We start from the raw sequence: 27984 nt of genomic DNA, 5'->3' as shown, positions 1-27984 counted from the left end.
CTGCTACGCTTTCCTTCCCTTGGAATCCAGTTTGTTACCCTCAGCGACCATCGGTTATCCTCTCTTCGCACTACATGTCCTGCCCATGTCCATTTCTTCTTCTTAATTTCCACTAGAATGTCGGTAACTTGAGTTATTTCTCTGACCCACTCTGCACGCTTTCTATCTCTTAATATTACCCCTACCATTTTTCGTTCCATAGCCCTCTGGGTTGTCGTCAACTTAAGTAGAACTCTCTTGGTTAGCCTCCACGTTTCAGCCCCATAGGTGAGTACAGGCAAGACGCAACTGTTGTATACTTTCCTCTTGAGCGATACCGGTAAGCTGCTAGTCATAATCTGCGAGTGCTTGCCAAATGCGCTCCATCCCAATCTTATTCTTCTTGTTATTTCCTTTTCATGGTCTGGATCTGCGGTTACTACCTGTCCTAAGTAGACATATTCGCCTACTACTTCCAGTATTTCGCTACCTAATATACACTGCTGTTCCTCCCCGAGGCAAAATATCATAACCATACAAAAAATGGAAAACATGTGCACTGCAACACTATAATTTCAATTGCAACACATTCAATTTGTCACATATGAAACACTAACCACGAAGCGACACAATAAAACACGTTAGTCAATAGGTACTAATAAGACAAGGTGTTAAACTGTACACTCGTAGTGAATAAAAAAAGACATTTTAGGAACTATCTCTTGTTATACCACTTGCTTCTAGAAAAATGACTCCACTTTTTAAAGAAAAATATCAAGGCAGATATCGTTCATGAATTCACGTGGCAGCCATTCTTCTATGTCTGAAGGCAAAAATGAAACTTTATATGCGTCGCATCGGACTGGGGTGGATAAGATGCACTTTCCATGATTTAAACTCTTTGAACAATGATAAGGTGCCTTGATGTACTGATCTGTATCAATTTCGATCCCGCCGTTACAAAGAAGGAATAGAAATTGCATGGAATCTACGTGTCGCTGACAAGAAAAGTTAGGAATAATCGCCTGAGTTCGCATTGATGATACATTATCGTGGCATGAGTAGCAGGATAAAATAAAACGAAGGGCCTTATTTTGAATTTTTCTAGTTTTTGGCTGAGGTATGGTTGGCGAGGACTCCAAATGATGCTGCCGTACTCAAGGATGGGCCTTATGGGGGTATTATACGCTGGTAGCTTTACATGAGAAGGAGCTGCTGACAGTTTTCTACGAATAAATCCGAGTTGTTTGAATGCTTTTGCATACCTGTTAGTTATATAAGTATCCCAGCTTAGTTTATGTGTAAATGTGACGCCTAAATATTTTACCGTATCTATTCTCGTTATGTTACATTCTGATAAAGTGTAATAATATACAAGAAATTGTTTGCGTGTAATTCTGATGGAAGAAGTTTTGTAAATATTAATTTCCATTTTCCTGGTTTACACCATTTTACAATGCTATTTACTGAAATATTAAATTTTAATTTGCCATCTATAGATGATGATAGATCATGCGCCGCAAAACACACAACACACACCTGTTCCCAGCATGCCTCAGCTTGTTTTAGGTCAGTTTCAGCTTATACGCTAACACGGTTTGCACATTTTTTGTTGGCACAAATTTATCCATGATATATTTGGACAACCTAATAGCGAAGTCAAAGAGAAGCAAATAGTAGGAATGCAAATATTCTAGAATCAAATAAAAGTGACGAAAAATGATTTCAACCGAAAAGTTCAGAAAAATCCGCGTATACGTTACCGGCAAAACGAGATATTACCACAATTATCAATGCGAAGGTATTTAACAACGTATGAGTGGCTTCCGCAGACACTGGGGACATAAAGTGTCTGCTCCACCTGTCAATAATCAGAAAAATAAACACCCTTTATACATCGAGAATCGAACCTCTATCCCTCGGATCACCATCCGAGTCCTTTAACCCACCGCGCCACGTCCGGGATTTTTTCTTTTTTTTTTCATTGCATGCGAAAACTTTCGAGCAATAGAAACTAAACAAAGGCGGCCATTCATCGGCCATGGCAGAAACATCTACTTGACGGGAAGCCAAGGCTTTAAAGGGAGCGTTGATGTGTGCAGCTTGAAAAATAATGTTTTTGCAGCCGTCGTGAATGCACATGCGCTTAAAACGCTTTAAATTAGCGCCAGGAAATTCCTGAAAAGGTTTCGAATACAAAAGTATAGGGAACGAAGACTCGCTAGAACCTCAGTCATCTGCGTACTATATAGGCTTACAGGTGATCTAAAAAAAGGGACGCAGCGAGGAAATTGAAGGTGTCCGCAAAATCCTTAAGGAATCCCCATATAGTCCCTTCATGCGCCTGTCCAGTCTGTGCGAATAGATAAGGCAAGTGAGAACTAAGACGCCTAATAAGCGCATACACTAAAAAGGGGTAGTTTGCCACGCCAAGGATCATAAGAAACACATCGTAATTCTCTTAGTGACGCACGGTGCACCGTGTGCAGTTGTAACGCTCAGGCTTTCGCATTTCTATAGTTTAAATTCTAGAGTGCTTTAGATTTCTTTTTTTACCAGAACTTTTACACGCGACCATAGTTTTGGTCAGAACAGAAAGCTCTTGCACACGTGATCTTCGGACTGAGTGCGCTTTATCTAAATTATGTTTATAACTCTTGCATGAGAAGCAGAGAGGGGCAACACTTAATTCAGGGCACGGCATTTCGACATCTAAAATTTTGCCTACCCGGCCTATTCTTTTTAGTAGCCCGATCGGTGCGAGGCACGCCACATGGTCCTTACACTTTTACCTGGTATCTATTGACATCACTGGCTGGTCGATCTACTGAATTTTTTTTTATCATTCAGTCATTCATTGCACGGGTCAGAGGAACATACGGGGCTCCAGCTCCACGCCTTAGTGGAGGGTCCTGATTCAATTCATACTGCCCTTGAGGTTCTTGAGAAGTGAATCGAAATTTCAGTTCATGCACGCTTTCTGTCTATGCTGATTATGACTTTCGGAAAAAATAAATCAAGACGTAGCATGCCCTACGCTTTGACCAGGTGTGGTAATGGCGTGCTCTCTGAGCGTTAGGCTATCGTTAACTAAGCATAAACACCATGAAAATAAGAAAGAAAGAAAAAAGAAAGAGAAAGAAAGAAAGAAAGAAAGAAAAAAGAAAGAGAAAGAAAGAAAGAAAGAAAGAAAAAAGAAAGAGAAAGAAAGAAAAAAGAAAGAGAAAGAAAGAAAGAAAGAAAGAAAGAAAGAAAGAAAGAAAGAAAGAAAGAAAGAAAGAAAGAAAGAAAGAAAGAAAGAAACTAATTCAATCATTCATTTGACAGAATACTTGGAGATATCTCGGTGTTTCGGTTCCCACTTTCCTTTAGCCTCCTTGATGAAATCCCCTTCCATCAACAATTCCTCATTTCATCGCTCACTCCCACTGAAACCAACATTCATGTTAATATATTTTCCAGTGCGTCCTGTACTTTTCGAAAACCTTTCGCATCGGTCGTAGTACCCTAACGCGCCCAACAATTTCTTTCTCCTTCTGAGGCCACATTGACGACGAATCCGATTCAAGTAGATATCCTTTTTTATTACGTTTTGATTTACATCAGTGTGACGCTGGCATCGTGCGAAAGCAAAAAGTGGTCATAAAATAAATCACAAGATAGCTATTTCGGCATCGACGATTGTCTTCGCCACTCGCCGCAAGCACCCGATTACCATTCGCTACGACATGCAGCGAATGGCGAGGTCCAGTCGCCCAGGTGCCAATTTTTCAGTCGCTTCGCACGGACGCTTGAAAGCCGCGGCTAAGTCTCCGAATAATAGTGGCCAACGTCAGAGGACGAAAAGTATCAGAAATGGAAAATGTACAATTGGATGTTTATAGAATACAACCTCTTGCCTCCTCAAATAGAGTAATGTTTGTACAACAGCTTCTGCCTTCTTCGCATCCGTCACCTGACACCATAGGCGGTCGTCTTGGGTCGGTACGTATGTATCGGGCAACATGTTCACTTCACTGCCGTTCGCTTTACGCACTTTACAGTGCCGAGATACTGCGCTGGTGGCTGGTAATAAAGCACCATACCTGCCAGCCATTTTTATGTCAGTGCTCATGAACAGCTTGAAACGAAATCGGATACCCCCGACATTCGTGGCTCGGAGCACAGTTTACGCAAGACGCTGTTCCGTAGCACTTGACGGCAATTTCCAAAGACCGCCAAGTTTTAATAAAAGAAACTTACATATAGCCTTTGAAACATGCAGATTTGCTCTATAAGAAAAGTCGTTAACGATAACAAAAACCATTTATGACCATAATTTTGCATTTTTTTTCTTCTTACTCAAAGGAATCGTCCGCAAGCTTTGTAAAAAGTCCCTAAAGAAGCCAAAGTTTTTGTATTATTTACTTAGTTTTGCTTTTGAAGCCTTCAGGGTTATTCATTTGTCGAAAATCGCTTGCATTTCAAAAGCTGCGCGAAATCATACGTGCGAAGAGGTGAGAAGATAAGAGACAAGCAAACACGGTGTCTGCTTCTTGCTCCATTTTCATTTCGCTCAGTTTTTCTCAATAAACAACACGAACCCACTAGCCCAAAGAAGAATACCGAAATATACTGACGCTTATCAACTACAATCGCTTAAACCTCCCTACCAATATTTAGCTGTACGTCGAATGTAGTTGACGGAGCCTAAGGGAAAAATATCGTGACAAGTAACTCGTTTTGAACAGACCAACACACTGATGAAATGGCAATGTAAATTTCTGAATAACTCAATTTCTTGGTTCAAAGGAGTTATAGAGAAAATTCTTTAATGCAAGGTACGTTGTTACAAAGCTCTTCGTCGCTTAAGTTACGTGCACGTGCGGAAAAGCCAACATACCAGCAGACGCGAGGCGAGCAGATGATAAGCCGGATAAGAAGTTTTCCTGAACCTTACCCTTGCTTTTATGATATAGAGATTACACTCCTGGCAGCGTCCATTGTAGTGTTATCGGCACAAAGGAGCGAAGTTCTCCCAGCGCGGCCAGTGGAGAAGGAAAGCGCGGGGAGTGAACGTAGCTAAGTTGCGAAGAGCGCTGGCGACGAGGAAAGAGGGAGTGGAGACAAGCATGAAAATGCACGGTGTGCAGTACAGTGACCCGCTCGTACGTGGCCTAGTCGTCAAGACTTTCTGCTACAAAGCTCTATTTCATGGAATTAAATCCCGACCGCAACGCCAGCGTTTTGGAGAGAGACGACATACAAAAATGTCAGTAAGCTGTGTGATTTTGGTGTCCCGAAAGTATAACTGAGCACACCGCTACAGCGCTTGGGTTGCCCAGGTCCAGCTAAGCAATGCTCAACCCTGTACTTTGTGTGCCAGAAGGTGTTGTGATTTCGTCTGGGCTGCTGGCGCCTACCACACTCCCTTACACTCGCATCCGCCTCATTGCGTCTCCCAAAGAGCGCATTTTAGATGAAGGCCTTTTGCATGCCCATCAATTTGGAAGCGAGCGCAGCGCACAGGAAAAGCGGTCACTCGGATGCGAAGCGATGGGGCAGCACGCGCCGAGCATGCTTAGTGACAAGCCGTCTCGAACCCTAAGCACAACAGAAAAGGTTGCTGACATACCGCGGAACACGCCGATAGCACACTCTATTTTACTTGCAGACAAGAGTGTAGACGGTTTTCCATGGTGCGGATGTTGATTATACACTAAGCATGTCAGCAGTGTTCGCATCTTCATTTTTACAAACAATGTCAACGACGATGGTTTTAGAGCGAGTAATGTGGTTGCTATTAAGAGGTGATTAAGGTAATCCAGTAAGAGCTGCTAGCGATTCGTGCGTTTTACTTTCAGGTGTTTTCACATTTTATTTGTTGTTATCTCTCCTAGTTAATCCTGAGTTGTCACCCTTGGCTAATCGGATGTGATGTGATTTTCTAAGCTTTCATAATGCTGAGATCCTTGACCAGCCGGTTCCCTTTGGTGCAGACGAAATTTCTGTTGTTTCCAATAAACACTCCCTCCTCCCACTTCCCTGCTCAAAATACAAGCGGCTCGCAGCCCCAACAGATCAAGCTACATGTGTGCAACGAGGCTAGCCGCTGGCAGTTATAGAAGCGGATAAATCCCATTGAGAATTGTTTTTACACATCTGGGTATCCAAGTACAGAGTAATACATTTTGGGTGCTACCGCTGACATACGTATAGCGTGCGTTTCAACAATGATAGCATTAAGTTAAAGGCTTACACGCTGGCCAAATTTCACTTGCAGCAGGCAGCATTTGCAAACGTTTTGGTATTGCCGCTCGTCACCGCGCGCGCGCGTCATTCCACATTTGCATCAGATGTTTCACACTGCACAGCTGTCAACTCATGCCAGTTTCGAGGACTGGTAAACCTTTTCAGTTTGCCTTTTCACCACTGTGGACCTTTTTCTTTTATTTGCTTTTGCTTTTCGGCGAATACAATAAAGTAATCTGTAATCAGCGCTGTATATTACATCACAGTGCTGAAGATGCAGTGCAGAAATTCAGAAAGTTTCATTTGGCATGCCATCCATGCGACCACTGTCCACAGGCACTATCCCTAGCGCGTTTTAGATAGGAGGATCCTATCGCATAGCGGCATAGGGCAATAGCGGGGTGCGGATGCTTAGAATAGAAAGCCGAATTCATCGCCCTTTCAGGGAAGCATTTTGCGTATGTTCATTGTCGCTCCACTTTTCCAATAGATCACTCAACCGATAGGAGGACTCACATTCGTCTGTGGGTGATGCCATAGCTCCCGTTTGCCTTCACTAGAGAACGGGCTTTCAGGCCTGGCGCTTCATGATGAACAAAGTCAAAATGAGCGTAATAAATCAAATAATTAGGATTATGGTTTAGAATAAAATATATGTACGCAAAATAAAGAGCAATGCTCTGAAAAAGCCATCCTGCGGGTATGGTGCGCCCCCTGGGGTGCCGTTGCTTCATGTTTTTCTTGTAAGCCCGTAATGCACAGTTTTACTTTCTTTGGCAGAAGTTCGCGTTTCCTTTCTCCAGGAGATAAAAGAACACAAGGAAAAAGAGTCGAGGAAGAATTGAAGGAAGGCGGGCAATAGCGGTTCTGTGCACTGTGAGGCCTTCAATTTTTCCTAAAGTTACACTTTCCCACAGTCGCCACCGACTTTCCTCAGCATAGCTGTCCATATCCAGTACAGTCGACGTCACCCTTGTGTAGAGCACTCAATCGGCGCACTTCTCTGCATAAAAGTTGATACCTCGTCGCAGTTTCTAGTGTTTACAAGCAATGCTTGTACGGAGGTAGATCGACATAGACCTGTGAGGAAGATGAGCATGAGCACTTTGTCTGCAAATCGTGGGCTGATTTTTAATTTTAGTTTTTATTGCGGGATGAGCACTGCCCGAGCGCTCTACACAAGCGTGATGTCGACTGTACATGGCGCGCCTTTGCTCGACGTCGATAAGCATAATAACCCAATACTGTTTATCTTTGTGGCAATTTATTGACCCCCGACCAAGACAGCGTGCCTGGCTGTCTTCGGCGAAGCGGAAGCGAGGGCCAGAGTCCCCAACACGCAACGCTCGTTCATTCTCGTAAACGACGGCGTTCAGGGCGGCCACCTCCTCGCGAGCCGTGTCCTGTTCTACTAATGCAAAGCGGCCGGTGTGGGTTTCGGCCAAAACGTCACGACACATGTGGCTCCGGCGGGGCGAGCCCACTCCGATCAATTTCGGCTGGGTTTTACGAATTTCCCTCTCCCGTTCTCTTTCGGTTTACCGAGAAATGAGTCGTAAGGGCCCGCAACTTACCGTGTGACAGCGGAATCTGCGGGTACCTTTATTCTATGAATATCGATTCGCAGTGGCATAAGCTGCTGTCGAAAAATCTTCACCGCTACGGGATCACTTACTCGAGTTGAAATGCGTCCACATTGGTCGGGGGCCACGAATGACCGATAACACCGATATGTACACCTGTAACGTTTCGGGGAAGCCCACGCGCATGGTAGCGCCCGTTATGTCAGCGAGCAACCGCGCCTTTCGCGGCTCTTCTACAGGCGCCAAAAAGTTCTTAGGAGCACAAAGCGGGCCAGAAAAGCAAAGAAAAAGAGAAATTGGTTGGTTTGTTTGTGGGGTTTAACGTCCCAAAGCAACTCAGGCTATGAGAGACGCCGTAGTGGAGGACTCCGGAAATTTCGACCACCTGGGGTTCTTTAACGTGCGCTGACATCGCACAGCACACGGACGCCTTGCTTTTCGCCTCCATCGAAAAGCTGCCGCCGAGGCCGGGATTCGATCCCGCGTCCTTGGGAACAGTAGTCGAGCGTCGTAACCACTGCGCCACCCCGGCGGGGTAAAAAAAAGAGAAATTGCATTCAGATATAAATCTAGTTTTGTGTAAGTATTGAGGGGTGTACAGCGTCATTATAGCATCCTCAGTGAGAATTAAATGTGAGAACATTGAAGTCAGTTTGTCTGCGCCAACTCACAACTGGAGCACTTTCGTTTCTATGTACGTTCTAACAGCGCGGCGACATTTTACTGCAGTATTCAGTGCGTAGACTGCTGCCTTCCTGAGCCCAAATGTCAGTTGTTTTCGTCATTTCGCAGCTTACGAAAACAAAAATGTCACAAGCAATAGTCAATTTCCTGTGCCCTGTGTTTTCTCTTCACTTCGTCCCCGTTGTTCGCGCTGTTATTTTTTGCAATTAATATCTAGCCCTAGCTGTTTTTCAGTTCGAAACATGTCACAAAAGAGGTCCCTTTCAGCGCATGTTAGGCGATCCTTAATCGCAGTCCTAAATCGCAGGACTCTCTTTGTTACTCCGCGATCGTATACGCGACACACGGCCGTGGACGACAACCTTAAAGTCGAATAGTATGTCGATGCATTGAACAAATTGGATAAAAGCACCTTATATAAAGTTAAGAATGTTCTGTGGGCTGAGATGTCAATGGCCGCTGTTTCTTGAGGCGGGCAAGAGATCGTCCTCATCGACTACTTTCAGCAGGGGAATAAGAATACAAAAACGTATTCCACATTGTAGAGAAGATCTAAAAAGTTTGAAGGATGCATAAAATTCGCCTTAGGAGCAGTCGAGATATCGACTACAACATCATTTTTTCATTCCTCGAACTTTGGAAATCAGATTGGCATAGAGTTTGGCAAACTTGCAAACGTATTTTATTTGTTTGGTTTTTCGAGAAAGAAAGGCGAAGTATGTGTTCCATTTCCCGATGGACCTCTACACTTTTAGTAAACGGCGTAAAATTGAAGGGACTACAAATGTTGCCGTTTGAATCCCACCTGCAAACTAGCCTCCAAGTGGACTACTATCGCGGATGGATGGTAAATAGAAAGCGAAATGGTGTGACACCACCCTGGACGCTACACAGACAGTATGTGTTCCATTTTTCAGTAGACACCTACACGTTTAGTGAACGTCGCAAACGGCGCAAAATTGGAGGGACTACATATGTTGCCGTTCTTGAATGCCTCCTGCAAACTAGCCTCCAAATTGACGATAGCGGATGGATGCTAATATGGGAAACGCAATGGCATTACACAAACCTGGACGCTGTACAAAAAACGGCCGCTTCACAGTTTCGATACCAAATCACGTGCGTGTATTTCTCCGACCCGTTATTCCGAATTCTCGGCTATGGCGACGCCTTTTCGAGCGAACGAGCTGTGCGCGCTATGACGAAGAGTGGACCACATTAGCGGGCATGCAAGGCCCCTTTCAACAAGACAACGCGCCATCTCGAAACTCGACCCTCAGAGTCGGAAAAGTGCGCGAATTAGACTGAGCTCAGTAACGTCTAAACTTGGGCTTGTTGGTTCAGATTTTCAAGCTGTAGCGCATCACAAATACGAGACAGTGCAATGTGCCTGGCATCCTCGTTCGCTGTCCATTGACTTTTAATGTGCTAAATCTTGGAAATGACTGAATTCGCATTCAACGAAAGTAATTGGTGGCAAGCATATTCTAGTACTCATACCAATGCAGTGTCGACACTACATGGAGGAGAAGAAATTGATGGCTAGCTAAAAAATACAAATGTCCAAATGAAGACAGTGGTAGAAAGACGACCAAGGTGCAGGAAAGTGCAATGCTCGGAAAATACCCACTGGCAGAAGTAAACAGTGAACAAGCGGACATTAGAGATTTTTATGACGGCTATGGCTAGCAATAAAAGTCAACAAGTTTCGAACAAATCTTAAAAAAATAATGCTCCTTTCGAGTCTGGCTGCTTGGTGGCGAAGTCTTGTTAATAACGTTTTGACACCACGCATGACATTTGCTGTTGTTGCGTGCAAAGCCAGAGAAACAATAGAGCATATTTCTCTTCAATTTGATGCTCTGTAATCCTCAATCCATTAGGCCGCCCCGGACATCCAAGAAGCACTGCGGTTTCCGAGTAGACAAGGCATGCGCACATATTGGAAAGTAGAAGCGAGAAAGTAATCACTCGAGGATTGGTGCAGAGCGTCAAGACAGTAGTTCAGAAAGCAGAAAAAGAAAAACAGACATCTCATTATGGAAGATGCAGAGGATGGATAGCTATCTGACGCTTTTCCCCATCTTGATACAGATTGGATACTAATAAATATCTACCTCAGTAGAGTCCCTCGGTATGCATATACAAAAGCACTAATGTCCAGAAAAAGTGGCCTCGAATAATTCACGTCTAATTTTGCTTTTGCCGTGCTTAGCCAGTTCTGTAGATTTTATCAGTATCGCTTGCCTACTGATCGAAGGTAGAGCTCTTATTCGCCCATCTGATGCTTACATCTTCTGCCTAACTGTAGCACTGCACGGAGCAGCAAACTTTTGCTATATTCCAGCTAAGATGAAAACATATCACACTCACAATGATATTTAATTTCTTTTACGTTCACGTTTCATGGTGAAAGTATTAGCAACTCTTTCTCCTGTCAGTACATCAATGACATTATTCACCATGTGACGGAGTTCACGTGATACGTACTTGAAACAACTTCGTGCGGAACACATACACCAAAGGTTTATGATCCGTAAGAGCATAAAATTACCGCCCTCCAAGAAATGTGGAAAGTGTTTTGTAGTGGAGTAGATAGCAAGCAGCTCATGGAAAAAAACCTGCAGCGGGGCTCGGCAGGTTGGAGCTTCCGAAAGAAGCCCAGTGGGTGCCACTCGAAGTCGGTTTTTCTGCTAGAGAACAGCGCCGATGGCCTCACTGGAATAATCCACCATGATGCGCGTGGGCTCAACAGTCCTCGGTTGAATGAGAAGGACCGAATCTGCTGCGGCTTTCTTGGCAGCTGTGAAAGCAGCTTGAGCTTCTGGCAACGAGGAAATCGCGGAGGAGGGGCTCTTTCAGTGGTTGCAGAAGCTCGGCGCAGTGCGGAATAAAGCGTCGTGAGAAATTGACTAGCCCCAGAAACTCCCGTAGCTTGCACAGGGTAATGGAGCTGCAGAGTATTTTGCAGCCTTGACGTGGGAAGGCAATTTACGTAGTAAATTTCAGAGTCGTGGTGGCGACCCGGGGTCGATGTTGGTGACGAAGACACGAAATATTTTTTTTCTTGCACCAGAGGGGTCCCGTCCCGTAAGAGATGGCCTTGTGATAACTTCGACGATGACAGCCAGTAGGGATTACATCTCAATGTTTATATGTATAGACTTTACATAATTACAAGTAAAGCACTTTCAGCAAGAGGGCAGACTCGTTCCTCGGCATAGCCGATGATGCATTGCACCTGACCGCGTAGCCCAGAAACCTCGACTGGGCACTCGCGCTCTGTTTTAATTCCTCGGGGCCCAGCCCACACCCAAATCTTAGCCAATTGCAGCAAGCATCGAAGCATGATTAGTTGCTTTCTGCCTAGAACCTCTTTCACTCTCTCCCAAGGCATCTGTACCAGCAAAAATAGTATGAAAAAAAAAGTAAAAACATGCAATTGCAGTGACCCGAGCGACCACAATTGGCTGTCAAACCACGGGCTCTCCCGCACAACTTCAATCTATGCCCGGGCTCGTCTCTTACAGAGAATTGGAAAAAGAAAGGCAGACGAGAACGCAACTTTTGGTTTCTCCCCTTGTCACCTACGCGTTCATATCGGGTACTTGATCACTGAAACGCCCTGGTTGTCAATAGTAATTTGGCGTTGTCGTTTTAACGCATTCTTCTCGTCCTAATTCGCGCCATGCACCGCGATAAGTGGAAGTCTTGGCTCGCTGGCTCTCCCGAAATTTACTACACCGCCCCTGCGAGCGCGTTATTGTCGAAACGACTAGCCATGGTCCCTGCAAGCAGGTACATCTCTTTTGACAATACCCAAGCTTCGCCGTTCGAACCTCGATGCACCATCCACTTTATCGCGTGCCTATACCGACCGGGTTTAAAGCAGCTATCTTTCTCACGCAAACGACATGTCGTTGTCGCTGGGTAATAGCCGCACCCCGGCTATGCTTATGGTATACACCTGCCTGGCCCGGTATACGGATAGCGATCGCTCTTTTGTTAGCAGTTTCGATGCCTTCCGGATTCCGGCTGATTTAGCGAGCTCTGCTCCCACACGGTTATTCAGGGGCCTGGAACTACCATCAAGCAATGTCCTGCTGTCTGGGCGTTAGGCGGCGGCTTACCCTTCAGTCGCTTCTTGCGAGCTTCCGGTCATCGGCGCAATGAATGACCCCGCGCGCGTCTGACGATCCCTACAGACGTATTCTGAACGCCGAGATGTGGCCCAGGAACTCTAAGCTCGGAAGACCCGAAGATACATTTCTGGGCGTTGTCCACTAGGCCAAATTGTTCAAGTCGTTGAAAGAGTTCTCGACGGTGACGCTCGTGATCTTGCAGTGTGGGACTCGAGAAGAGGATGTCATCGATGTAGGCGAATAGAGCCGGAAGCCCACGCGTTACCTCGGCAATAAGTCTTTGAAGTGTCTGAGCTGCCCTAAGGGCATGCGCCAAAGCCCAAAGGGCATGCGCAGATACTAGACCAGAATACGTTGTGATGGCCGCCTTTTGGTATATCTTCAGGCTCAACGGGGATCTGGTGGCAAGCCTTGACAAGGTCCACTTTGCTGAAGACCTTGCATCCTTCAAGTGTGCAGTGAAATCTTGGATGTGTGGAAGGGGATAGCTTCGTGACCGTGCGAGCATTGATCTCGCGGTACTCTCCGTCCGGTCGCCTGTCTCCTCCTTGGGCTCCAGATATAGGTATGCAACGTGTCCGGCTTCCAGCACTAAACTGCACGTGCTCGGCTTGCGGTCCGGGTACGCGCCGCTCCTCTTTATTTTCTTCTCCACATTCCGGCATGTGGGCGCTACAGCTTCATTCTGCACAGCTGATTAAAAAACGCCTTAGTTTTACGCCCGGGAATGTAAGATTAAGATTCCGCACATCAAAGTTTGAAATGAAGATCCGCACCAAAAACATCCTCGCATTTAGTGCACGAACGAAAAAACGCATTTTGATTAATAAATAATCACAAATTCCTCAGCTCCCTGTTTGTTTTGGTTCAACTAGAGGAAAAGCATCTCCTTTCTACTTTTACTAGCCTGTAAATATTTCTTTTTCTGTAACGAAAGGTCCGTAGCGAGAAGGCTTGCAAAAGAAGTGTAGTAAAGGGCAAAACATAGAAATAGATTTGTACAATCATTACACAAGAGAAAAAGCAAAAGGCGGCTAAATGTCAGAACAAACCGCATCGTCCCGGTGGTTGGTAGTGAACGCATGCTGAATCCCCAGCCGCGTTATCAAAACAAAGCAGCGTCGCGCAGACCTTATGCCAGAGCTTCAAAAGAAAAAAAAAAGAATGGCCTCTACTTATCCCCGTTGGTGGCCTCCCTGCCAATTTCACAAAGCCGTGCGAAAGCAAACATAAACTTCCGGGATCATCGGGCGCGCGGATGGTCCGTTGACGGGGACACGTGCCTGAGCGCCGAACCAGAGATGCGCTGATAACGCGCAGAGAAACTTCGCGCCTCGCATGTGTAATCTGCACTGCACACGTGGAGACCAGCTGCAGTGTGACCTCGATTGCAGTACTCTCCGAGCCGCCTGCGTGAAAGGTCCCCGGACGACGACGAATGAGCGTAGCAGTGTTTCGCTGCTGGCTACGTTTTGCATCAACGGCCGACTGTGTTTGGTGCGCTCCTCATTTCTTTTCTCTTCTTTTTTTCTTTCCTTCCTCTTTTTCGATTGTTTCCGCTCTTGCGTTTACTTCGCGTGCCGGCCCGGAGGATTGACGTCAGCTGGCCAGACGACAACGCAGGAAGCTGACCGTTTAAAAGGAGGAGGTCATTTTTGGACCGGTGACATCAAATCTGACCACGCCGCAGTGCCCACCGCCCACAATTAATTCCCTCGACGTGCCTTCCTTACCTGATGCCTCCTCACACTCTCTTCCTCTCGTCGCAGAGTAGTGCCCTCCTCTCCGTCTTTTTTGCGCGCGCCGTCATTTTGGTTCTTTCGTGCTTCCCTGCGAGACATGAGCTGCCTCGGTGAAGGCTTGACCTCCTATCCTCGCAGAGCTCCGCATAGTCATTGTGTCATGATCGCCGAAACTATATCTGCATTTGCTTCTTTCCTAACCCTGCCACCGCGAGAACGAATACACGTAAAACAAAAAAGTACTGACTGTATTCTAGTTGCACGTCTGTTCCTTCCCTCCTTTCACCACTACGGAGTATTCCACACGACTGTTTTTGTACCTCTCTTTTTGAGGCCTCGAAATTGGAGAACATTCGTATATAAAGGCTTTCAGTATTTCTAATCCACATGGCCTAAATGATTTCGCCCCTCATACGTGCGCGATTCTGCCCTCGTTTTCTAGAAGCTATCGGGTGTGACGTCTGCTGGCAACAATTGTTCATTGCTCGCTGAAGCGGAGAACTAACAGCTCCAATTTTAAATAGCGCCATTCGTAAGAATAACTTCAGATTGTTTTGTTTTTTTTTTTTTGCTTTTTTTTCGCGCTCTTGCACTGCCTTTTTTTTCTGAGCATCCCCATTTTTTCTTTGTGAGGTTGTGTGGGTAATAAAGGTTTTCTTTTCCTAATGCGCCATAATAAGCAGGCACTCATTTATGCTTAATAAGAAAGGAAGAATCCATCGTCCATAATCTGCTCTCCATCCTCAGCGTAAGAAGCTGTCTGAGCCTCCCACGCTTCTTCTTTGTTTAAACCTGCGATTACTTGTGTATCACTTCCGTTACTGGGTGCAAAACTTGGCTAAAATTGCCTTCATTTCTGCTTGCAAAATTACATGAACTGCTAAAATATTGAGTTTAAAAAACGGTCTCTTCTTTTGGCCAAATAAGGTCACTCTTTCAACTACCGGAAATTCAGGAGCCCTTCTGAAACATACATTATTCACATAAGCGCTGAAAACCCTTAACTTTCTTGGTTGTAATTATACTACAAATTTACAAAAGATGAAATAGTTTGAATTTCGCGCTTAAATTTATGCGCCTATGCCCTTGCTACTACCTTTACCTGCTGCGTGCATTCAAAAATCATCGAAATTAGCTGAGTTCAATTCTGTTGTAATTATGTTTTCTTTATAAATATAGCAGTCGTTTACACCTGTGCCATGAAGGCAACTTTTTGAGACATTTGAGGCGCTTGTGCATGACAATGTTAATACAGCAGCGATACTTTACGTAGCAGTAAGTGCAGGGGCGCGGCTTCTGCGGACCAGCTATCGCAACGAATAGATACTCAACTCTGCTCGAAGTCACCGACATAAACTAACCTCTCACGTCAGACACGTGGTAAGACCGCGCCAGGTGACACGGTCGTCGCCTAAGCAGTTTTATGCCCGAGCCGTCTCCTCACCCTTGCACGTATATATATAGATATATACACCGAGGGGAGTTAGCGGGGCACGTCGCGAAGCGCCCTACCCTCGCCCGCCCGACCAGCGGGCGAACACACTCGGTACACTTCGCGCACGGTCCAGTGACCGTAATACGTGGTCGCTCCGAGCTTCCCTTTTCCCTTTTGCTCCTCCTATCCAACTCCCTACTTCCCTCATTTTACCCTGCGGGAACAAGGGGCACGCTCAGGTATTCACCGGGCTCGAGCGATCCACCACACCTCACGTGCATAGGAACGAATGCGCGTCGCTGGCTGTGGCCAGTGCGACAGCTCATGCTAGGAATACGTTATGCAACTCGCTCGCTACCGACAAGGAACGGGTCAGAGCGCGCTCTTCTTTGGCGGCCGCCCGTATTTTTCTCCCTACAAGCCTCTTAGAGACGATGTGTAACAAGCCCGTGGTTGTTTCCGTGTACACGTGAGCCTATCGGACGAACAACGAGCGCCCGGTTACCGGCTAAAATAAGCAGCCTTTGCATGCGCGGAGTGAACTTGGTTCTCCACAGAGGTGGCTTGATTTGTAGCGACATCACGCGCTCTACATCATTCGCTTTCGGCTACGTGGTTGGCCAAGAGGATCCATGCTCACGGCTTCGTGCGGTGCTGTATGATGCGCTAGCTTGAATGACGACTCTTTCGCTGAAGCAGGTGATAATTGGGGCGACGGTCACGCCGCTGTCAAGCCCGCTACGCGAGCCATAACGCCGTGTCCCGTATGGCGTATGGGTGGCAATGCGACCGTGTGATTAGCGTTCAAATTGCCGTAGTCGGCGTAACGATCGCCGTGCGACGCGTGACCTGTGGAGGTAGCGCGATTGATGTCGTCTTCGGAAAGAATGCGAGCATATTACAGCATCCCCAAAGCCTTCTTATTTTTATTGTGCAGACAGGGTAGCCGTTGCATGAGTCACAGTTCGAGTTTTCGTGCGTCGTGCAGGATGCAGTGAACGTTATCCTTTTTTTTTCAAAGCTGCAGGGAAGGTCGAACACTGCGCTGACAGACGGGCCAATTATCAGAGCGTAGGAAAATTCCGCTTATTTTATTTATTTACTTAGCTTCCGTACTGTTAGCAATTACAGGGTTGAATATGGATAATATACAAGTACGAATCCCTCAAACACCAACCAAGAATTCAACAAAGTTACAAGCGCGCACTCAGAAAGAATCATCATTACCATTTAGAAGGCAGAAGTGCCTGTGATCTCAGCTATAGCATGGGAAGGTAGTTTCAGTTAACGAATGTTCGGGTATGAAAAAATTAATCGTGAAAACACTTTCTGAGATAAGAAGTGATCCTAAATTTGCACCAGTGATCAACGCGTGCTGAAATATACAATGGTCTTGTTCGTAACTTGTCTTCAAGATAACCATTGTGATAAATCTTGGGCAAGAGACATAATATCGGTCCTGAAAAAAAGCCCGAAGAAAAAATCCGGCAGAGAAAGATTTGCTTTTAAGGCAGTTACGCAACTAGCGTGACGAAAGTTGGAAATTATTAAATGATACCACTGTATTATAAAGACAGGAAAAAATGATTCATCCCCCAGGCCTGCAGACTGATTTAGCCTATTCCAGTTTCAAGCGGACAAGTTTAATCCTGTAAAACAATCGGTTTAATAAATTCGGTGAAAAGGAAACGTTCCACCCACGGTATCTAAACATGCGGTTAACTTTACGTATGATGTAACTGATATGGGGTTTCCAAGAAAGATTATAGCAGAGATGAATGCGCAAGGAATTTGTAAGGCGGCACTGTTTCCAGGTTCCAACTAACGTTTCAGGCAGACGGTGTGGCAGGTAGACAAGATCCAACACGCTGGATGTGGATAGCGTGGTACCAGCTGGTTTATTAACAAGCTGCGACAGGTTGAACACCATACAGCGAAAGAAAACGTTATTGCACTCAGTAGAAAACGAGGCTATTTCAAGGTGATGTATTATTCCACATGATATCGCAAAAATTGAAGTCACCACCTAACGAAATTGGCGTACCCTAAAGTGTACTCAGGTAATGTAAAGAGCATCATGTAAATTGGCAACGAAGGCTGCTCTCGAAAGTGAGTAACTGTAGCCAATGACTAGAATAAAGTTTATAGTGTACTAGCACTTCTACCCGCATTCTTGGAAAAAAAAAACGCAAAGTTGTAACCATGAAGCCGATTCCAGCATTCGACATCGCGAATCTCGACGGAATAAACATCTTCTTCACCAGTGGGTTCCCAACCCCAGCTGAAACAAATCAGCTGTGCTGGTCGCTGTCAGTTTTTTCCGCTGAACTTTCGATGCCGTCATTTTCTCACCACCACACAAACAACTTCCTTCCTCGGACGTTATAGACTGGAGAAAAATACAAACAAACACATTCCCTAATCTTCACATTTTAAATAAGATAAGCCCAACAAAATACACGAATTACTGTCCTTGGTGCGGTGCAAGCCCCACACTCTATCACATCTCTTGGGAATGCCAGGACAAACCTGACCCAACGTTACTAGTGTCATGCCCGACACACAAGCAGTGGGGGGCGACCCTGACCAGCGACAACCTGGACCAGCAAGCCTGGATTATCCAGCTAGTCCGCAAGTCAGCTGCTGCCAGCGGAGCCCTGGACTAGGGGCACCGACCACCAAGCTCCTGCGAATTCTTACTGATTATTATGCTCATTAAAAGTTTTCTCTCTCTCTCTCTCGATGCCGTCATCTTCATCTCTTCCGACACAGTTTCTCAATGGGTGGCATTCGTTCTAAATGTGTGGCCATATTTTGCCAACCTGGCCTTCGTGTTGTACACGAATAGAACGACTTTGGTGTCCCGCGCGTACGCTTGCACTGCGGGTGCAAGCGTTTCCTGCCCAGTTGAAAGCTTTATTCAACGAATCCACGCCATAGCGATGCTTACACGTGTCTGAACAGGCTTTACCTGCTTTCTCGGCTTAGCATGAAGACTAGATATCTGGCTCGTTCGGATTGCCTGGCGCAGAACATCGCCCTGCTCGACGACGACTCGACACCATGAGCACACAAGCTCATGCGAAGAGCTGCCGTGAGACCTTAAAAGTGAACTCCATGCGCGCGAAAAAGAGAGTGATAGGTGGCAACACTATAGTGCAAGTGAAGGCAACAACGACGTGCACAGCGGTTTTGGTGTCTCTGCGACCCTTCGCGATTTATTAAACACTGCCGCAACCTGCTTTCTGTTTTCTCCTTGAAAATATTACCGGCCTCGCTGTTAACCAGGACAAAAAACGTTTCGGACCACTGCAACCACCTGCACTGGAGGAATGCGCAAGCACGTCAAGCGTTGCTAGCTGCACCATGACGACACGGCGGCAGCCACTTTAGCGACCGCATCTCTGTACGTCATATATTAGGTATTTTGGACACCTTTTCCTCTTAATAATTATACTTAATTTATTCACACTTGCTCTTATTACTTAATCCTCTTTGCACACTTTCTGATCCCTTTCACTCGTTTATTCGGCTCTTTCATGCCCAAACACGCCAATTTCCGGTTTTATGACGTCGCACACAGATGTCAAATCCGGGGTCAACATATCTACGTCACTATTCTGACGTCCTCATAAGTGACCTGGCCAGAAGGAAGGTACCATGTCATCACTTTGGAGGTCAACATTAGCCCGTTTATCTATTTCGACGTCTAATTGACTCAATTCGTTCTAATTAAATATTTGATGACTCCACATTCACCAAATGCTTTTCCTTGTGACATTTTTTTCATCGCTTATCTACTGTAATCATTCGCTTTTTCCTACCTCCCCTCACTTTGACGCAGTCCTGCCGACAAAGTCCTGGTGATGAACTCCTCAAACAAAGCCACTAAACGCTTACGCATTAAACAAAATGCCTTCCATTCGGTAAAGGTGTAGCCAGCGCCGATGACCAAGCTAGCGCACTTGCGGAGGCGAATTACAGATCATGCATTCACGGGGCAGTGGGGTGGAATGCACTATCATGCTGTACGACCGTAGTTTGGAGTAGTGAACACACCCGTAAGGTGTGCCTTGATCTTGTTGCGAGGGAGAAAACTATGCTAGTGAGAATGTGCGCCGCGAGCGATATTGCTCCAACAGCTGGAGCGTACTGCAGCGACACAAGGAATCGAGCAATCGTCCGCCTCCAATCGCATGTCGCCGTAGTGCGCTCGCTCAAAGCCCGCTTCAAATTTTGAGATCTCCGCCACTTTCGCTAGCGACTAGTACAGTGTAACGTTTATTTCAATTTTGCGGCTACCGCACAGCTAATGCAGAATCTCTATGAAAGCTGTGCAGTAGCATCGGCGATGGCAAAGACGACACGCTCGTTGAGACGAACACACAGTTCTGCGGAGGAGCTATGCAACAAACCGGAAACGGCCAGTGAGAGTCTAATTGGCTAATCACGCGTACACGTCCGGGCGCAGAACGAAACTTTCTCTTCTGGCGGATCCGAGCGACGAGGCAAGCGACACGTCAAGCGGCTCATGCATTTCGCTTCGCGTGAAGGCGTCGCGCGGCGCTTACCGCCATCGCGCTGGCGTGAAATTTCGAGCGCATAGAGCTCAGCCCTGAAGACAAAGAAGGACGCCAGTAACAACTTGGCACAAGACACGCACAACTCATGCGAAGCGTTCAATAACGCACGATAATCCACTGTTAGCTAAGCTAAACCATCTCTCAGTTCTTGTACCCAATTCAATATTTAACCCAGATCAACTATAAAGTGCTAGGCAGGTTAATGGGTGATGACTCACTATTATCGGCCGTGGCTACTGTTTGGACATCCTTCCTTGTCGGGCACCCACCTTGCGACCTCTATTACAACAATAAACATTGCAAAGCTTCTCGCGATCAAGCAGTTCCTTAATATCAGTCTTTGCAGAAATGCGCTAGCATCACATGCGTCGATGACTAAATTTTGTTCCTCGGGCTTACGTATTATACCTTTTATGTTAGTAAAATTATTAAAATCACTCTTATCTCTAGGCGGCCGTCCACTGCCTCCCCTACAGTGTTATGTAGAAGCATCATAAAAGTCAGATGTATCGTGTTTTTATGTACGATAAGAGGCCGGTAATGGCCTCGAGGGGCCAGCTTGCTGGAAAGCGCTGCTGCCATGAATAGGAATGTACCTGTAGCACTTGTCAATGAACAGTTTGGTATTTCTAGACTTAGCTTCAAGGTAACATCATTTGCGAACTGTCACAGCTTCTTTCTAACTTGACGTGTTTGCAAAGAACAGTCGTCACCTAAAATCGCACTTCATCCTTTAAGACTGGCAGATAGGAATAGGATTTCGTGACTTGTTTTCAGAGAGCGCAGTTTACAGCAATCGGGCATCTGTCGTCTGAGGATGCGCCAGTCCTTGTGCTCGTTAAACCATGTCATTCGTAAGAGCCGGAACCATTTTCAAACTTGTTTATTGTTCTAACTTATTGAATTAATGTTCGCTAACAGTTCCTCCCTTCGTTGATTTGTTTTTATATTTGTTATTAAAATTCAATATTTCTTTTGTGTGAGTGCACAAGTTACTTTCGGTACTATGTGTAAACGAGACTTGTACTGTATTGCCACTTCACTTCAGTTTCTTCTCAACGGTACCACAGGCGCGAATATTGGTGACAAAGTGAGCAATGTTCTGCGTGACTTATTGATACCCAACTTTTTACCTTACCTTCACGCCAAGAACAGGTAGTCCATGTAAGTAGCACCTCGCTTTTGCCGTCAATATTGCTCGGAAGTTTTCGTTCCAGTGTAAGAAGCGTGATTTCGCATACTATGGTCCATAATCTTTAGTCATTTTTAAGTTCCTCCTGCACGCATTGCGTTAATTATTCATATTCGTAGTATAAGCATAAATAAAATACCAAACTGTTGTATTACTCGCAGTAAACACAAAGACTCGGTCTTCGGAAAGCTTCTGAATTTCCACGTTTGGAGCTAAGCTAAGACGAGAGCTGTCAACTTCTACAAGGACGCCGGAACACAGGGACAGGTAGAGAACCCCGTGTTGCTGTAACGCCGGTTTCGGCGTATTTGACGTTGTGGTTGCGACGCGAAAACCGGAAGAAAGTAAAGAACAATAAGGGTTTCGCGGAAAACCGCGGAGTCGAACACGGTTTCTTCTCAGTGTGAGGTGAGCACGTACCCACTCCGCTACAGAACCGCATCCGAATAAAGTTGAACTTAATATATGCATTGCCTTATGACTGAAGTAATGTTTAGGTGCGTCATTTGAAAGAAAATAATTACAGAAGTAACAGTTAAGCGAGTAGCTAAGAACATTTCCGCTTTGCCTACCTGCGATGCAGAGGCTGGCAACCTCATGAGGTCGGCCTCAACCTCACTTGAGGTCTTGACCACATGGGCATGCTTAACGCGCGCTGACATCGCACAGCCCACGGACGCCTGTTCGGCGAGTGTAGCTGTTTGGACCAGCTGCTATATCAAAATGTATCCGAAACAAGGCATGGCCAGCCGCTCAGCCACACACCACAACCAACGCAATGACGGTTGCACAGCATTGTTCAGTGGTGGAGGACATAAAAGAATAGAATAGACAGAACGCACGAGAGACCTTTGAAGCAACATGTTTCCTTAAGAAATGCCATGAGTGCGTCAGCAGCCCTGCTTGTCTAGCGTCCGAAGCAGATCGCTTACCTGTTACGGTGACTCTGACCCATCAATTATTTTCTTGTTTTTTCTTCCTGATTTTTTCTTTCTTTTTCCTTTTCGTACTATTTCGCATTTTACTTATGGCACGCGGCGTCGTTTATAAGCTGGCAGCATTGTCAGCCCGTTTGTACATTCATTCGGCTATTAGTGTGCGCATGTTGCCTCTTTTCATCTTCCGTTTTTATTTGCGCTATTTTTTCTCGTTCTTCGGCATCATATCACACCAGAGTCAATGATATCTGTTATGGACATAAACACAAATTTACCTCAAAAACAGCTGCATGTAAGCTGCGACACATCAGGCTGCCCGCAGTTAACTCCCAGATTAGCCAATGATATAACAGTACATCTCGTTCTCTACGCTCTTCAGGGCTTTTAGCGTTAGGCAGAAACATTTAGGTATACCATTGCACGCGACTTTCATATTTCCTTCTTTGTAGCCGCGAATAAATAAATTAATGCGATGATAACATGAACTGATCGCTTTTACGAGCTCTTCTTCCTATTAAGTTGGTGGGAAGGGAGTAGAGCCCCGAACGCAGGGCAAGAACCGACTGTCCCCGTAGCACGAACTGCACATGGCGGTGCCACCGTTCCCCCACCTGTTCAGATGCAACGTTACGGCAGCCTGGTTTAGGCGTCCAACGTATTGGGCGCGCGTGATTCAGTGGTTCCGATTAACTCGGCAGAAACCTGAAACAACTAAAACCCTTTTTCTTGTGCGGAATTATCGTAAATGACCGTCTGATTGTACCCTTTTGATTCTGCCGCCCACTGCGCTTCGTAGTGTGTAGATTGCATGGCATCGCCTTGTTCTTGCGTCCGTCGTTTCAATCCGCACTACTAATTCTTTGATATGTTCCCGGCCTAGTATCGTCCACCGACGAGCCTCGCTCAATTTCACACCAATCTGCAGAGCACGATAGTTGACACCCGCCGTTATCTGGGCGGGGTGTGGGCACTTGACATTTTGAGATCACTGGGCCTCGGGCTGCGGGTTTCCCTAATGACGGCCACCTTCACCGCAAGTGGGCCGAGGCTCGCGTTGCACGCTCCCTAAAGGGACCGCAGAAAGGGGAAGGGTGCGAGTAAACCTGACGTTACGACTCCGCGCGATGGGCGCGGTTGGAGGGGCGGCCAGGGCGACGCCGCGGGAACATTTTCATTAGCGCGACTTCCGGTCGTACCGCCCATCGATTGTGGCTTCCTCACACAGCTTAGGCGGCCACAATAGGGACACCTTTTACGCAGTGACCAGGTCAGCTGTGGCCACGTGAATAGAATTGTCCTCATTCGGGATGCTCGTATGGAAAATCGTGCGCGTAACTGCCAGGTTTCGGTGAGGAAAAGTTCATGGTCGCGAATGCTTGCTTTTTTCTTTTATTTTGCTGCTTGTCACGTTTGACGTAATGGTGCGCGAGAGGATACCGAGCTGTCCGAGCCGAAGCAATTTAATCCAGGTGATTAAGTGCTCTGGCCGCGGTGTCAATCAGGGGCTCATTTCATGCGCAGTCTTGTCCGAACGAGTTTGTACCGTTCCTCCATGAGCACGTCATTCGCAACGAAAATGGGTGGAGTGCACCGGGGGTTCTAAGCTTAGAACGGGGGAATCGCTCAGTCCTTGCAAACGAGGGCCTTGCCCGTAAGCGATTGCAGGGCGACACACGGAGATAAACTCTCGCAAGGCAGGTAACTTCCGGAAGCGTGTCCAAGCGGGCACAGATGGAGTGGAAAATTGTTCTTTCCTGTGAGTACTGGAAGTATTCGCCGCTGAGGCAGCCGAAAGAAAGGACAGTGCGAACGATTGATAGACACCAAGACTGACATGGGTATATGACATCTACCTCGTTGTAATAAGGGAGTAATAACGCATTAGAATCCACTCCAGCGCAGCCATACGGCTACGCTGGGGTGGATGCTAAGGAGTAAATATTCCCTAAGTAAGAATCTACTCCACATTGGGGTATTCATTAAAACAATAAAAATTTCGCTGCTTGTATTCTCCCTCTGCTGTGCAGGGACCATTAAACATTGCAACCAGTGGCCGCGGGCGGAGTAGATGCACTGGCATCAATTTTTAATGTAGGAATGCATTTGAATCTTCTCTTTTCTTTTACCGTTATTTCTGATCGCCCACCCGACAACTGCCTGGGGGGGGGGGGGGGGGGGGGGGGGCTGGCTACCGCGAGAAAAAGAGCATGTGGAGAGCAGAGGAATGTGCGTACATGCACGCCAGCGTGTTTAAGCAGACGAGCAAGTTACCAATAACTTTTGTGAGGGACATTCCGAAAGATGTTCACTTTCCAGCACTACTGTAGTCCTAGTGGAAGTGAGCATTCCCTCTCGGCTGTCTCGCTTTGCGCGAAAAAAAAAGTGACATATGCGTGAAAATGTCCTTGCTATCGCACCACAAAGAGCGCTCAAAAATTCTCGCTATACCCTAGCCACGAACCTGTTGTATTTCTTGTTGTCAGCGTTCTTCTACGCGTCTTTATGTTGTTTTTTGGGTGTACGGGGGAAAGAGATGTGTAACGTAAAATGCGCAATGTGCCTAATAGGAGCTCAAGTAGCAGTATGTTCCTGCACGAAGAAAGAAGAAAGTATGCACGGGCCTGTCAGCTGCCATGAGTATTTCAACGAACATAACTCACTGGACAAGTATCACAGCCACTTTCAGAGGCAATGGTGGCTACGTGGAGCAGGAACGCTGGGCATGCCTGACGAAACTATACCGCCTAGTTTAAGAGCGAAGTGAAAAGTGATAATGACGGTGTCTCCAACGAAAAAAAAAGCAGCACGCGCTTAAGACAGGGCCGGAGAAAGATAGGACAACAGAGATAGGATGGCAGCAGCGGTCACAAAACGTTACTCTGATAGGCATTTGATTCGTTCCGCCATCAGACAATCCGCCTCGCGTAGCAGAAGCTCATATGTGGCCCCTTTTATGTTTTTGTTTTTTGTCAATGACGTTTTTTTTAAGCTCTGTCATTGTATTTTACTCGTTTATTTGAAAAAAGTTTGCTCGAAGCGACTCTGCCAACAGACAGGAAATTGACTCGCCTTGTGCCCATCCACAAAAGTGGACCGAGAAATATGGTTGAAACTTATATGCCAGCGTCTCTAACAAGTATAGACTGCAAAACAATGGAGCATGTAATTTACACCGGCATCATGTTGCACCTTGTCAAACATAATTTACTTAACCCCGCTCAGCATGGTTTTCGTCACGGTAGGTCTTGCTCTACACAGCTGGTTTAGTTTACACATGATCTAGGAGTTGCTATTGATAAACAGAAGGTTATTGATTGCGTTTTTCCGGACTTGCAGAAGGCATTTGATGTTGTTGCAGATGACCTCCTTGTTTCGAAATTACGCAGCTATAATTTGAATGAAAGGGTCAACTTGTGGATTTCTGAGTACCTGTCGCTACGACAGCAGTGTTTAGTTGTTGGTGGTCGCTCTTCGAACTATGGTCCTGTCATTTCGGGCATCCGCCAGGCCACTGTTCTGGGGCTGCTTCTTTTTTTTTCTGTTATACATAAATGATATTAATGCTGATGCTGATGTTTCTTCTTCGTTCAGAATGTTCTCAGATGACTGCGTGATTTACAGAGTTATAGATAGTCCACACAATGCGCAAAGCCTGCAAGATGACTTAGATAAGTTTGCTGTGTGGTCTGCTAGGTGGGACATGACTTTGAACGCTAAAAAATGTGTACACGTCACCTTTTCGAGGAAGCGCTCCTACCCGTCCTATGTATACACTATCGACTATGTAGCCTTGAACAAATAGCAGAATTATAAATACCTAGGCGTTTATCTTACTGCTGACCTGAGGTGGTCAAAGCATGTTATAGCTACATCGTGAAGAAAGCTGCTAGTATGTTAGGTTTGTTAAGAAATTTCAGCCGTTTCCCAAAGCATCTAAAAGAAAAGTTGTGTTTTACTAGAATCCGAATGGTACCCGTATACGCGTCAGTGTTCTGGGACCCATATATTTAAGAACTTATTGATAAACTTGAAAAATTCAGAATAGAGCAGTCCGTTTTGTCCTTGGTAATTATGATAGAGCACTAAGTATGTCAGAAAGTAAAAACAATCTTCAGTGGCCTGACCTCGAAACTCAAAAAACGAAATGTGAGTTTAAACGTTTGGAACAATACTTATTATTCCAAAACCGGTATTGATGAAACAAAATAGCTGAAGCCGCCGTTTCGAAGCATGGGAAGCACAATTTAAAAATTTTGAATTTTCGTTTAGAAGTGACATACTCTTTTATTCGTGTTTTCTGATAACAGTTCGTGAATGGGATGTTTTGACGCCACATGTTATTATTTTATCAAAGGAAGACTTTTTTACGCGATAAGTGCGTTCTTTCTTTTTTTTTTTTTATAAATATAAAAGTGTCCCCCCTGCTGTAATGCCTACCCATGATGCAGCTACCAAATAAATAAAAAAATAAAATAAATTTCAACCCAGAAGAGCCGTGCACCATGCAGGCTAGAGGAAATCTTCTGCCTATTGAAAAACCAGTGGGCACCCGGAGGCACCAGGGATCTAACCTGGTACCTCTCGAATGCGAGGCGGACGCTGATATATATAAATTACCAATGAGCTCGTTCTACCGTCCTTGCAAGTTTTCAGTTGACGGGGTTTCACCAGCATTACCCGGTCAACAAGACGACAAAATCTCGAGATTTCATTTGTAGCTCTAGAAGAGTGAAATTAGTCTCTCCGGGTTCCTTCCGCCCATTGATCGGGGAGGGAAGTATAGTCTAAGGTAAAGTTAGTCGGCTGTCTCTGCGCACTAACTCGGGTCAGCTGATCCATGGAAACCTTTTACCTGGAAGGCTAATGCCTTCGCCATAGACGCAACCTTCCTCTGCAGTAGCCGATCACCTGCAGTGCGAATGTATTCACGAGCAATCGGCGAGAACTTCGACCAGCCGCGAAAGCAGAAACAGCTTCGCAGGCTGCGAAAAACACCCCTGTACGCATGCATTCGTGGAATTGAATCGTACAAAACGTACAATATGTACAAAGCGCACAAAACATGCTTTTTATTTCTCTCTCACTGAAGTGCCACAAGCCTGTTGCGTCAAATCTGTGGCTGGAATTAAGGCACGCTGTCGAGTTTAAACGAGATACCTTATACTTAATTTGCATTATTCTCATTGCGGCCACTTTCAAAAAACAATGTTGGTTGGTTGGTTCTGCACTGAAATAATTACTTTCTTTTTTCACTAGTTTTACAGCCCGATATATTAGCTAAAGCGAGCATCCTTTATTCTGGAAAGTCTTTGTACAGCCTACACTGTATCCTGTGTGCATTACTGAAAGCAAAACTAGAACTGTGTTAGCACTCAAGTGGGCAAGGAAATACTTAAACTGGATATCGCAGAATGGCTCGGAATGCAGCAGTTGATCCGCAAGCGAAAATAAAAGCATGATGTACACTAAGAGAAC

At 45.8% G+C, this 27984-nt stretch overlaps 1 protein-coding gene across 2 annotated transcripts in view; it reads left to right on the top strand.

The window, feature by feature from the left end:
- The window catches only part of Cad86C (Cadherin 86C), a 120354-nt gene that overhangs the window by 26826 nt on the left and 65544 nt on the right, over positions 1 to 27984 (top strand). The gene's annotated exons all lie outside the window — the stretch shown is intronic.

This window comes from Amblyomma maculatum, chromosome 7 (assembly GCF_055883805.1).
Source record: "Amblyomma maculatum isolate TAMU_Amacu chromosome 7, ASM5588380v1, whole genome shotgun sequence".
NCBI classification, from domain to species: Eukaryota; Metazoa; Arthropoda; class Arachnida; order Ixodida; family Ixodidae; genus Amblyomma; species Amblyomma maculatum.
This window is presented reverse-complemented; position numbering and strand designations above follow the sequence as displayed.